Here is a 14,711-nt window from a genome sequence, read left to right as displayed (position 1 = left end):
ATATTCTTTAGCTGGATGTCTATGTTTTCTAGTAGCTTGACCTCAGAATGAAACAAACGAAAACTAGTATGGCTAGAATATTATAGTTGCTTATACTAATTCAGCAAACCAGCAAATTTCAGGCATCTACTACATCAACTAAGTAACAAAAGCTGCTTAATGAATCCTCAAATTAGAGGGCTTTTTACTCCCTTTTATGTCCCAGAATGGTAGAGCTAATGGAGGGCAAATTTTACAAAATAATTAAAATGATGCCAAGCTTTTGCTAGAAAGAGGAGGAGCTCTGATTAGCACAGACTGTAAGGACCAGCAGCTGCAGATGCCAATTTGAAGAGTCAACAACCTTTCTCACTGCTAAGGAGCAGGTTCATTGTTCAGCAACAGCCCTTTCACTGATGAAAACCCTCTTAGACCTGGAAAATGTGCCAAATGTGGGAAGGGCCTTTCCATGGCAGTCACACTGGTTGCCATAATTTTCTAACTGGCTTCGGTGCTTCTTTGTTGTGTTCCTGTGCTGCAAAGCAACAGAAGGAATAGGAATATGCCTGCAGGGCTTTTGATGGAGTGCACAGTTTTTTTCTCAGAATTTATTTCTGTTGCCATCTGCATCAAAATAACATTTTTTTTTTTTGTTAACATTCAGTTTGCATGCCCTCAATTCACATAAGCAATTCACATACATTGCTTAATGTCTCTCATTTCTCAGCTCCCTGGGCTGCCCCCAAGTTTCCCCACTAAATACGTATTTTCCTGAATCCTTTGTTCTTTTTGCTCATCCATGCCCTGCCTCTCTCCTGCTTCATCCTTATGTCCAGCAGAGGAAACAGAAATATGGTTTTGTTTTTTGTTTTTTTTTTCCAATTATAAGATCGTTATATTATTTCTAGGCAGTTTAGCTAGATTGGACCATCTTATAGATGTCTCTCAATTTCCAGAAAACTTACGAAATTTGAAAAGTTTGTTAAAAGTGAATTTGTTTCATTGTTCTTTTCATGCCTTTTCATGCCACTGGTTTTCATTTAAACTTGGGAAATGGTTGCTTTTGGAGAAAACAATCAGTCCTGAAAGATAATGTCACAAGGGAAGTAATTTTAACATCAGAAGCATGCAATTCTCCATTGTAAGGGGAGGAATTATCTTGTTTGAAAATGCTTATTGACACGGTGATCTAGTCTGCTCAGTTAAGTATTTTGTTAAATAAGCTATTTGTTTTCTTTTATAACAGCTAGAAGAGATGACATTTCAAATGAAAACAGCTTTCTTAGTCCCTGGGAAGGTATGAACTTGTGAAGGAACATTTTTTTTTTTTTTTTTTTTTTTTTTTCTGCAGCTTTTTGTGGCCATCACCATTTTGGGCCAGCCTCTGGAATCAATCTGTGCCTAAAGGTTGAGCACGATAATGAGGCATGGGTGTAGAATGTACCCCGCCTCACCATAAACAGAATATTTTCTCCTCTGTACAACACCTATTTTTTGACCATCCATGGAACTCTACTGGAGCTCCAGAATAAGATCTGCAAAACGGGTCCTTACCTTCAAACAGTTGCTATGCTAAACCATGATAAGCATTTATGCCAGTTTTCAGTTCTAAGTGAGAAAAAACGCAAACCAGCTTAATCCAGAAATTCATTTACTGACGAATGAATGAGAAGTGCAGAGCAAGGCAAGACCTCAGTCGTGGCTGGATTTAGGGCCTCAAGCAATGTCAGGTCTATTGGATTAGCTCTGCACCAGTCTGTGGGTGGACTTCTCCAGATTGACATGATGGCAAGATGGCTCCAGAAGCTTCCCATATCACACCCATTTAGATAGGAAGAAGACAATATATCGTACTGATAATTCTTACAAAAATTCTGGAATTCCTTCTGATGAAAACACAGGAAAGTCCCCTTGGTGAACTGAACAAGAAGACCAAAACAGTGGAATTCTGTTGATTGGTGAAGCTAGGTCACATGGCCTCAGAAGGGGATTTGGTGCTCTGACGGGTCAGCCCAGATCACATGCCCAGAAGAAAGATTCAGTGATCTGATTGGCCATGTCCGAGTCACATACCTAGAAAAGGGATTCAGTGCTTTGCATGAACAGACTTGAGTCATATGTTTCAACTCTGAAGTCAGGGATAGAGCCCAACCTCCTGGAATAAGCAGTGGAGAAAGTCATTTCCCAAAGGAAAGTTGTTATACTTATCAAAAGGGAGAGGAATGAATAAAAATTCTGCACCTGCAGAGTTACTACATATTTAAAAAGCATATTTGAGTACTTACTAGGTTGTGAACAAAGTAGTGAGCACATGTATGCGTCACCTCTTTTGATTTATTTTTCTCATCAACTTTATGAGGAGTTGCAGTTTATATTTAAGAATTCAAAGTTTTGGCCGGGCGCGGTGGCTCAAGCCTGTAATCCCAGCACTTTGGGAGGCCGAGACGGGTGGATCACGAGGTCAGGAGATCGAGACCATCCTGACTAACACGGTGAAACCCCGTCTCTACTAAGAAGTACAAAAAACTAGCCGGGCGAGGTGGCGGGCGCCTATAGTCCCAGCTACTCGGGAGGCTGAGGCAGGAGAATGGTGTGAACCCAGGAGGCGGAGCTTGCAGTGAGCTGAGATCCGGCCACTGCACTCTAGCCTGGGCTACAGAGCCAGACTCCGTCTCAAAAAAAAAAAAAAAAAAAAAAAAAGAATTCAAAGTTTCAAAAATTACATGGCCTGCCTAATGTCACACAGTTTGAAGGAGGTGGAACCAGGATTTGGGCTATAGTGTCTGATTTTGGAGGCTACACTCTGAAATACTGTATAATATCCTACACTCAAAATGACAGTGACAGCCACCACAACAGCTAATACTGGTTGGGTACTTACTGTGCAAGGGGTTTTATGTGGATTATGAATAAAGTGCTAAGTCCAGGCAGAGCATAGCAGTCTCTCTTCTAAAAAAAGTTTTTATATAGATAAAGAATTGGATACAAGACTTGAGACTCCCCTTGGCATGAGGAAAGCAGCAGGGATAGGGCAGTAGTTTGCAGTGATGCTGGTGGTGACAGTGCCAGGCCTTAGGAAAGCTGTTTTCAGAAGCAGGATACAAGATGTTTATAGGCTGAGAAAGGGTCAAGAGAAGCAGCAGTTGATAACGCAAAAGAAAACAGAGATGTTTATGTAGTGAAGTCTCAGGGGAGGTGGGAGGGAATGAGATTAAGAGCTTTGATGAAAGTTTTAGCCTTGGATAAGAGAAACACCTTTTCTTTTAAGATAGAAGGGAAGAAAGGAAGGCTAGGACAAAGAAATATAATTGCTTCTGTTGGGATTCTTAATATGATACCCCAAAGCAGGGTATCTTGGCATGCTGAGTACTTTGAACTGAAGATTGGAAGGGCCTTGGAAGCGAGTTCTCTCTGATCTTCTTCTGCCCTTCTGTCTCCCACCTCTCTTTCTTCCCTGAAGGGAGTCATAGAAATAAGAACTCCTGTTTCCCAAGGAGGGTCATAGAAATAGAAGTCCTCTTCTCCAAAGCAAGCCATAAAACCTATAAAGGCCATTCTCTATCTTCTGCCTTCTTCTTTGAAGACCTTCATTCCAGAGGCGTACTGTCCTATACTCAGATGGAATGCTACACTGACAGTCCAAGAAGAATCTGAACAGACAGACCTTGCTGCATTTCCCTCCTCAGTCAATTACAGTCAGATTACACCCTTTTGTCCAATCACATTTCTATACCACTTTATCAAACCTAAGCATAAAAATAGCTTTCCCTGTGTCTTTGGGTCTTCATTTCTGTAGGCGCCTGTGTCATGTAAAACTTTGATTAAACAAATTTGTTACACTTTTCTCTTGCTAACCAGTCTTTCACTTAAGGAATGTCAACAATGACCCTTATGATGGGTGAAGAAAGGTATCACATCTTTCTGCCTCTACATTCCTTCGTAAAAGAAAATACAGGTCTTCACATTTGTGTAGAGGCTGCCTAACCGTTTACATGGAATAAATAGAGTTGCACCTTTAATTCTGCTTTGATTCCCTTCTCCTCAAGGTCATGAGTCTCTTGAGAGTACCAAATCACCAGGATTTTGGCTGGCTGGCTGTAGCATTTTAGAGGTGTTTGTCATGTTCCGATATGGAATTCTTGTCAACTTTGCTTGCCCGATTATTTATTAACTTGATTAGGCATGTTAAAGGTACTTTCTCTTTGTCATTCTGGTGTTTTTATGGTGTGTAGATACAAAAGAACTAGTTTCACCATTTATTGCAGAATAATGTATAACTTACATGCAGGGTTTAAATATATAATTTAATGTAGATAGGCAAATAGTATGTTTCCAAGAAAGTGATATAATACACTAATTAGCTACGGTTTGTAATATAGATGAATTGGCAGCTGGAAGTGACAACCATTACTTTATAATTAATTGAGTTAGACCTTTCTAAAATTAATTAGTTAGGAAGTACAGCTGGGCAAAGATTAATGCACAGGGGGCCTTCAGTGCTCCCACCAGAAATCAAGGTCAAGCAAGTGATTATGGCTATTCCACCTTTCTACTGCTTGTTGAGCAGTAATTCAACCAGCCAGTTATTTCTGATATGCTGCCTAATTGTCTTCTTTGGATTCTTTTGAGTCTTCCAGAAAATCCACAGAAACTGTGTTTTCTAAATATTGACCTATCCTAATTATAGCTCTGTTGTTCCACAGACTTTTTTTTTTTAAAAAAAGATAAAATTATTGAGTGTTTAATACATATCAGGCCCTATTAAACCACTTATGTACTTTATTTCATGTTTCCTCACAAGATCCCTATAAATTAGGTTTTCAAAGAGGTGGCATACCATAATGGTAAAAGCCAAGATTTAAATGCCTGACTTTCTAGATTTAGATCCCAGCTCTGCTAGTAATTGCTGTGTGCCTTTGGGTAAATTATTTAACCTATTTCTTAGTTTCCTTATCTGTAAGACAGTGATAATAATAGTAACTTTCTCATAAATCTGTATGGATTAAATTGGTTAATCTGCACATACGTGAGTTTAGAATAAAAATAGGGCTGTCACAGTGTTATTATTTTTCTGCACCACCATCTGCCCATAATGATAATAGGTTTCATTTGTGAGCACTTACATGCTTCTAACCATTTTGTGCATTTTCACTGACTGAATCTTCCCAAGAATCCCATGAGGTGGATGTGATGTGAGTTGAATGAATCCTCCTATTACAGGTGAGGGAGCTGAGGCACAGAGAAGACTGATAACCTGCCTAAAGTTATCTTCTTTACTAGTGTAAGAACCAAGATTTACTCTCAGCTTCAAAACCCATGTTTTTTACTAGTCTATGTGGCTGCTCCTCTTCAGCATCACCTGTATATCAGAAACACTGAAGGAAGTGGGGTCCCAGGAAGGAGCAGTGTTCTTTTGTGACCCTGTCATTACATGCACTCTTCACCTGGAATGCTCTGCTTACTTTGCCCATGTGTTGAATATTTATTTAGCCTGAAATAGTCAACAACAGCAACAAAATCACCTCTGCTGGAAAGGCTTCCTTAATGTTTTCATAATCTTTCATAATAATCTTATGTTTATCTCTTTCATAACATTTTAAAGTCAATATGTTAGTCACATAATCAATAAATATTTACTAGTTCATCAATGACTTTTTATTGAGTTCCTTTTTTCATGGGGTTTGCATCCTAATGGAGGAAGATAGTCTTTAAACATGGTGGAGAAATAAAAAAACTAAGATAATGCCAGAGGTACAACATGACTTTTGGAGAGGATGCAATGGGTGAATGTAGAAAGGGATTGAGTGTGCTGCTTCAACTAGATTGACTGCAGATGAGACTTGAATAATGGAAAGTAGTCCCATTACTGGGGAGAGAGATGATTGGAGTGATACTAAGCTGTTGTTTTGGATGCTGGCTTTAGAAAAGGAAGGAATAAGGGGAGTCACCTTGGTGTTTCCTGTTCACCCTGAGAGAAGTTTTGTTGTTTGATAGCTCTTAGAGATTGAGGTTTAAAAATAACTTATAAAAAAACCAAAAGGGATGACCAATTTTAATAGTTAATTATAAAGAATTCCTAGATTGGAGAGATGATTGGAGATGAGATTTGAATAATGGGAAGTAGCTGTTACAGTAGGTAGCTAGTCAGACATGAGCAGGGTAAGAGAAGGCTCTCCCTGCCACACGCACACACCAGGAATGTCAGGCGACCATCAGATGATGGTCACACTGTTGTTAACTGTCTCTCTGAAGTATTAATTGGCCGCAGCCAGCGCCACGGAAAGGCACTCCCCGATAAACAGGAACACGTGAAACTGGTGATCAGCAGCTTCCTGATAAGATCTTAGATGTTGAACAAGAGGGCCAAAGCACGCACAGTGGCAGAGTTTAACTGGTATATGATATCTCCAGTTGTGTACCACTTCTAGGGACAACTCCTAGGGACATTTGACGGGTAAGAGAAGAGCACCTCAAGTGAGCATGTGTATAACTCCAGTAAACACACTGCACACGCTTCCCTCCCAACGTCTAGCAGGCCACTGCACACAGGGACAGCCCACCCCAAGGGAAGAATCAGGGAAGAAGTAATGAAGACCCCAGAGCATGCTAATGTATAAAACCCCAAGTCCAGAGGTCAAACTGTGTACTTGATCTCTCGTTTCCTGTTTGGACCTCTTCCAAATGTACTTCAATTCCTTTCATTCCTACTCTAAAGCTTATTAATAAACTTTCACTCCTGCTCTAAAACTTGCCTCAGTCTCTTCTGCCTTATGACCCTCGGAAGAATTCTTTCTTCTGAGGAAGCATGAACTGAGGTTGCTGCAGACTGGTATGGATTTGCTGCCAGTGACATAGCCAGCCCTGCAAAGATAAAGCATTCCATGCAGAAGGACCAGCGAGTGCAAAGGCCCATTCCTGGAATCAAAGTTGCTGCACTGGAGGGACCAAAAGAAACAGAGTGCAACTATGAATAGCATCAAAATAGGTAGAGCCATTACTTTTTTACAGGCTTATTTCTCCACCTAAACTGTCAACATTTTAGGGTTAGGGTTAAGCTCCACTCATCTTTGAATCCTTAACGTTTAGTATATATCCCTGGACAATGGTTGTTTTTGGCCAGTTGCCAGCATGAATCATCGACACAGTGAACTGTTATCACAGATATTTCTCTTTTCTCTTCCTTCTCCCTTCTCCATACTTGTAACTCTTCTGAAACGAGTTCCGTATTTTTCTTTGTTCTCTCTAGTCCCTTCTCCACATTTCTGTTTTCATTTGGTTCTACCTTTCCCCACTTTTATTTATCTGTATCCCTTGATCTCTTTTGTTGCCCTAGGTAATTCCATCCTAAGCTGCAGGGTTCTATCAATATATAATGGTCTCAGGATAGAAGATGAAGCACATTAGACACCTCTTAGCTCTCTTTAATCCCTACCTTCTTCCACAGACCCCAAACAATTTCTTATATTTTGGGGTCAGATGCCAAAGCTGAAAACATAACTCAGTCCTGAGATCTTTGTTGGCAAAAGAATGCAAGCTGGTTTCCTTTTAAGCTGTTGTTTTGGATGCTGGCTTTAAAGATGAGAGAATAACGTGAGCCACCTTGGTGTTTCCTGTTCACCCTGGGAGAAGTTTTATTGCTTGATAGCTCTTAGAGATTGAGGTTAAAAAAGAACGTATAAAAAAGCAAAAAGGAATGACCAATTTTAATAGTTAACTATAAAGGATTCCTGGAGTTCCTTTTCTTCCAGCTGATAGAGAAAAGAAGAAACTCCTGTGCCTTTGTCTCATAAGGCAGCTTTCATCTGCTCCCCAGGAGTTTACACAGCTATTCAGAAGGAAAAGATAACCAAAGCTGAGCTGAAACTTCCCCTGGGGTCTTAAAGGCCATCTCTTTAGTAGCAAATATGCTGAACCCACATATCTTGGATAAATAGAATTAAATCAGCTTTCCTTCCTTTTTTTTTTTTTTTTTTTTTTCCTTTTTCTTTCAGGGAGTAGGAGCCACCTATAAAGAGTTTAGAATCAATTTTGAAAATATAAGATCAGTTTCCTCCTGCCTGTGACTGTTTTTGAGATGCCAGCCAAGGTGACCTTATTCCCTCTCCTTCTTCCCAGGCACTATGAGGCTTTCTGTATAGCCACCTTCGTTGTACAGCTTCAAACACAACTCAGCTCAATGACCTCTTGTTACAAAAGAGAAAATCTGGTGCTATTTCAGAAGCTATTTTTTAGTGTTTGATTTAGACATTAGCTATAAAATGCACATAATACCTTTAATTATTCTAAGATATTGTAAAAAATAATCTTGCTGTATAAATGTCTTAATCAGTAGGATATTTTCCAGAAATTCAAAGGTGAAGAGGCAATCATGTCCAAATTATACCCTTGGGCTCTGGAGTCATATTGTCTGAACCAAATGCCTGCACCAACACTGTGTCATCTTTGGAAAGTTGTTTAATGCCTCTTTGGCTCAGTTCTCTCGTGCTTGAAATGAGAATAAAAGTCTCATGTTATAGAGTTTGGGGAAGGAATAAATGAGATAATGGACATAAAGCTCTAAGCACAGTGCCAAACTCAATTTAAACACTTAAATAAAGGTGACAATTATTTTGGCCATCTGAATAGAGGAGTAGAAAGGAAAGAGGAGGGATAAGGGAATCCTACTGGTCTCAGCCATATTGTTCCAGTTTAAGATCCTCGACTGTGTTACTGGCCTCTGTGCTCACAGGAGCGGTTCAGGAAGATGCAAGCATGGTTCCAGGAAGCATAGACATTCTAACTTATGCATGGAGTCATCTTATTTGCCAATGTTACTACAATAAAGAATTGCAAAAAAATAATAATAATAAGACACTCAGAATTTCAAGATCATCTAAGAAGGGCAGTAGGAGCAAATAAAAAAGAAAACATCAAATCCAACCAAATTGAAAAAAGTGCCTACTATGTGTCTAGTGCTGTGTGGGGCTTTCTTGGGAGATGGGGGTGGGGAAAAGGTGACCTAGTCACTACCCTCAAAATCCAAATATGGGAGTAATAATTAAAAAAATAATCTGTGATTTGGCAAAAGACATGTAGTCATTGAAGAGAAAAATGCATCTTACTCTCATGTGGTCCATAGAGCTCCTGATACAATATACAATGCAGAGACAATGTTCACTGTATTGATTTCAGAGCAAATGTGCAGTTTCTAACGTGAAGGAAAAGGCAAGAGACGTCTCATCCAGAAAATGGGATAATTACTGTGAAACAATTAAGAGCACAGACTCAGGAGACAGAATACCTGAATTTGAGCTTGGACTCCCCTACTAGATAAGTGACCTTGGACGATCCACTTTACCCTTTATGTGCTTTATTTTCTCCTCTCTCAAGTGTGAACAAGAATAGTCCTCCCCTCACAGGACTGTCAGCATTAAATGAGAAACTGCACATAGGCATCAATTCATAGTACGAGCTCAAGAGTTCATTTAATGGTATGGTAGTTTTTTTTTTACTATTAGAAAAGGATAATTTTAATTTTATCCTATCTTTCTTTGTAAAATTCATCTCTTTTTGATATTTTAACAGGTTTTAGTAAATCAGCTTTGCCCTCAGTAAACCACTTTGATTTATTTATTATTTATTTATTTATTTATACTTTAAGTTCTGGGGTACATGTACACTACATGCAGGTTTGTTACATAGGTATACGTGTGCCATGTTGGTTTGCTGCACCCATCAACACATCATTTACATTAGGTATTTCTCCTAATGCTACACCTCCCCTAGGCCCTCACCCCCCAACAGGTCCCAGTGTGTGATGTTCCCCTCCATGTGTCCATGTGTTCTCATTGTTCAACTTCCAGTTATGAGTGAGAACATGCAGGTGTTTGGTTTTCTGTCCATGTGATAGTTTGCTGAGAATGATGGTTTCCAGTTTCCTCCATGTCCCTGCAAAGGACATGAACTCATCCTTTTTTATGGCTGCATAGTATTCCATGGTATGTATGTGCTACATTTTCTTTATCCAGTGTATTATTGATGGACATTTGAGTTGGTTCCAAGTCTGCTACTGTGAATAGTGCCACAATAAACATATGTGTGCATGTGTCTTTATAGTAGCATGATTTATAATCCTTTGGGTATACACCCAGTAATGGGATTGCTGGGGCAAATGGTATTTCTAGTTCTAGATCCTTGAGGAATCGCCACACTGTCTTCCACAGTAGTTGAACTAATTTACACTTCCACCAACAGTGTAAAAGCATTCATATTTCTCCACATCCTCTCCAGCATCTGTTGTTTCCTGACTTTTTAATGATCGCCATTTTAACTGGCGTGAGATGGTATCTCATTGTGGTTTTGATTTGCATTTCTCTAATGACCAATGATGATGAGCATTATTTTCATGTGTCTGTTGGTTGCATAAATGTCTTCTTTTTTTTTTTTTTTTTTTTTTTTTGAGACGGAGTCTCGCTCTGTCGCCCAGGCTGGAGTGCAGTGGCCAGATCTCAGCTCACTGCAAGCTCCGCCTCCCGGGTTCCCGCTATTCTCCTGCCTCAGCCTCCCGAGTAGCTGGGACTACAGGCGCCGCCACCTCGCCTGGCTAATTTTTTGTGTTTTTAGTACAGACGGGGTTTCGCCGTGTTAGCCAGGATGGTCTCGATCTCCTGACCTTGTGATCCGCCCGTCTCGGCCTCCCAAAGTGCTGGGATTACAGGCTTGAGCCACCGCCCCCGGCCGCAAATGTCTTCTTTTGAGAAGTGTCTGTTCATATCCTCTGCCCACTTTTTGATGGGGTTGTTTTTTTCTTGTAAATTTGTTTAAGTTATTTGTAGATTCTGGATATTAGCCCTTTGTCAGATGAACGGATTGCAAAAATTTTCTCCTATTCTGTAGGTTGTCTGTTCACTCTGCTGATAGTTTCTTTTGCTGTGCAGAAGCTCTTTAGTTTCATTAGATCCCATTTGTCAATTTTGGCTTTTGTTGCCATCGTTTTTGGTGTTTTAGTCATGAGGTCTTTGCCCATGCCTATGTCCTGAATGGTATTGCCTAGGTTTTATTCTGGGGTTTTTATGGTTTCAGGTATTACGTTAGTCTTTAATCCATATTGAATTAATTTTTGTATAAGGTGTAAGGAAGGGATCCAGTTTCAGCCTTCTACATATGGCTAGTCAGTTTTCCTAGCACCATTTATTAAACAGGGAATCCTTTCCCCGTTGCTTGTTTTTGTCAGGTTTGTCAAAGATCAGATGACTAAGTCACTTTTAGGTGCAAAGTTGCCCACTGAGAAATAAGAATTACAATTGTTGTATTAGGTTGGTGCAAATGTCATTGCGGTTTTGGCCCTACTTTAATGGCAAAAACTGCAATTACTTTTGCACCAACCTAATACTTGGAAGGGGCTGCTGGAATTTTTCAATGAAAGTTTGTTTTTTTGTTTTGAAAGCAGAAGTGGGTTTGTATTGTAAAATTGTGGCTGGTTTCTCAAATTGACATCAGTATTGATGTCCTTACTCCACATAATGTACAGCCATGAAAAGATTAGAGGTTGGAGATTATCATGTCCTGTTAGTTAATGCCAATTATTAGGTGTCATAAACTGAGAGACTAGCTTCTCCCACTAGCTGGTTAGGCAAGTCACCTCACCTCACCGAACCTCCTTTTTCCAGCTTTAAAACAAGAATAATAGAATGCTTATACACACACAGGGATGTTGAGTAGCTTAGGTAATTGATGTTTGCAATATGCTGGGAGATAAAAGGCTTTATGAAAATATAAAGCATATTAAAGAAGAACAAAGTGAGATATGAAAAGTGATGGAGGATGTAATAGAACTGATAGATTGAGAAACAGAAACTGGAAGAAAATAAAGTTGGTGTAACACTAAATTATAATACTGATTTGAGGCTTTTGAAGGATCCATTCAAAAGAGTATCTCTTTTGACACACAATAGTTAATTTCTGAGTGTTGCAACACCTTCCTTCTTTTCCAAACACATGCTAACCTTAAAAAATGGAAAGTGCTTATATCAATCAAAGTTGAATCTCCCACGCTATTCTGTGACTTAATGTGACCATTGTAATTGTAACCCTTGATGTTGAGCATCATTCTATTTTATTTTTATTTATTTATTTATTTATTTATTTATTTATTTTATTTTTATTGCATTTGTTCTAGGTCAAAAGTCAGACACTATCTATCCAGGAGAGTTAACTATACAAAAATCTTTAAAGAAATAATTTTAAAAGATACTTTTCCCCCATCCTACAATTCAATTTAATTTAAAAGCCAGTTTGACTATTTTTCTTCTTGTGGTAAGAAAAGCTGACTTGCCCAAAATGATTTTTTTCTTTTTCCTGTTTTATCAATAGATCTACTATACCTATTTCTGAGCCATTTGGTTTGACAGCCATAATAGCTGAAATACTTTTCCTTGTAGTCTTTAGAAATGCCCCCTAGAGGCAAATAAGCTTTGGGCAGAATCAGTAAATATCAGTATAAAGGGACATTTCCTGCTTGTTCTTTTTAAGGTAATATGTGGAGGAGTCAGAGCAACGGACAGGAACACCTGCTATCTACTTGGTATGTTTATTGAGCCATTTCAGGTCAGACACGCATTTTCAAGGCCCAGGGAAACTTGATCTCATTTGTATTGTACAGCAAATAACATAATAGCACATTGGTATTCATCTGTGTGTGTCAATAACCTTGAATAGTTTTAGAAGTCTGCAGAAATCACCCTTCACACTAAAATGCATTTGTTAGTACTGACTTCAGGTTCTTGCTTTTTATTAACTAAAGACATCCTAAAAGATAAGGCTTTTGAGGTGCAGTGGGCTGAAGTCTGATAAACGAACACAAAACACTCCACCAAATCAAAAATATAGCTTTGATCAATTTGGGGCATGGCTGTCTTCCTCTAGAGTCATAAAGTTGCTTTTGATGACATGTTATAATTTACACATTGTTGTATTTTGTATATTATGTATTGACTATGTCTCAATAGTCTTATGCATAAATCTCTTACCATCACATAAATTAGGCTAAAGTCAGAGATTAATCAAATGGGAGATATCTGGACTTTTTGCTTCCTTGGATTTTGCACAGAAATATCGGGGGTTAGTTGAAAAAATAAAGCTGATTGGCCTTTCCTTCAAAATTCCTCCAGGTGAATGTCAAAGAAGACACTGGAGAGACAAGGGGAAAAATAACAAAACGAGAGATTTCTGGCTTGCCATATTTCCCTTGAATAGTGTGCAATATTTTGAATTTGTTTTTTAAATCTGCCCCAGCAAAATCGCCTGCTGAGTTCATGCACAAGATCTTAAGTTAGCCACAAGGAGTTCAGTTATTTCCATTTGTTTTAAACAATAAGCTATAAATAACACAAACAATGACAGGATTGTGTTGGTTTCCTCCTGAAGTATCCTGGCTGAGGGCCTTGGGCATAATCATTAGGTAGAAAGTAAGAATTTTGTCTGAGCTACAGGCTGATCCATGGGCTTTTTCCAAGATTAGCCAAGGAGGCAGCTTTTAGGAAGCAGGCTTCCCAGCCAGGCACTTGTGGGTTTTCTGAATTATTTATTGTATAAGAGGGCTCCTGGCTTTGAGCACAGGGCATGTGGTTTTTCAGGCCACAAAGGCTTAAAATAGATGCCCATCTCTCTCCCTTCACACTATTTATGTACAACCAAATTATCCACCACCCCGCCCCTCCCCTGACACACATATACATATTTTTTTCCTCCTAGTGGCAAGGGATAGTAACTTTTAATTTCTGCTTATTAGAAGTTGCTCTCAGGATGGTTCCATTCCCCAGGAGAGAGCTTGTGTAATGAGCGATGCAGATTCACATTCATAAATTCATCGTGATTCATTTCAGTGCTATTACAAATGGCAGGCTCTCAGAAATTAGCAGTGCATTTAAGCACAGCCGCATAACTGGAAGATTGCTTCTGGGCAAGCTGTGTGGCTCCTGATTCTTCTACGTTCCTAAAGTGTGTGCCTTAATGATTCATTAATTACAAGCTCTTATCTGAACCCATTATCTCATCATTAATTGGTATATACTTTGCCTAGTCAAATTAAAGCAATTGCTGTTTTATCCTGATCCCTTGGATGAAGACTGCATGGTGGGGACCCTAACAGTCTTCCTCCTCTTACTACTCTTCAGCCCATGCATTTGTCAGGCCAGGTCATTAATAAATGGTAAGCTTCTATCCTCCCAGCATAAAAGATGGTAATTGACCTCTAGGGAATATTTGAGGAAAAATAGTTATATCATGAGACCAAAGGGAATTATGTCTACTTCTATTTGCCTTGTAGAGAGTAGGTGCCCAACAAATATTTGACATTTGTGTGATATTGCTCTCATTTTACTACCAAATTGGAAAATGGTGAGGACTAGTGTGAAAACAAACAAAAACCTGGGGAAGTTAGTATTTATTTCCTGTTTTTGAACAGAGAGACTTCAATTCATTTGGTATCATTTCAACAACTCAGACCAAGGTAGATGCCTTTGTCCAGAAAGAACACCACCTGTTAGTTCAATTTGATTCAAAAGTATTGAGCATCTATCAGATGCCATGATAAGCACTGTGTATCATGTAGAAGTGGAAAGATGTGCCAGGAGTGGAAAGATGATCCATTGAGGATTCCATAGTCTTAAGAAGAATCAGGCATTAAAATATACCAGGTGTGTTTCTAGAAGTGCTTCCTAGAGTTGCTGAGGCCGTAGTTTGACTTTGAGCAT

General features: G+C 39.1%; 1 pseudogene across 1 annotated transcript in view; it reads right to left on the bottom strand.

Moving 5' to 3' along the window:
• Positions 1-367: 367 nt before the first annotated feature.
• The window catches only part of LOC112634942, a 64,032-nt pseudogene continuing 49,688 nt past the window's right edge, over positions 368-14,711 (bottom strand). Inside the window, exon 2 of the transcript XR_003121850.1 lies at positions 368-514. The product of XR_003121850.1 is annotated as a frataxin, mitochondrial pseudogene (transcript). The remainder of the gene's footprint in view (positions 515-14,711) is intronic.

This window comes from Theropithecus gelada, chromosome 11 (assembly GCF_003255815.1).
Source record: "Theropithecus gelada isolate Dixy chromosome 11, Tgel_1.0, whole genome shotgun sequence".
Taxonomy (NCBI): Eukaryota; Metazoa; Chordata; class Mammalia; order Primates; family Cercopithecidae; genus Theropithecus; species Theropithecus gelada.
This window is presented reverse-complemented; position numbering and strand designations above follow the sequence as displayed.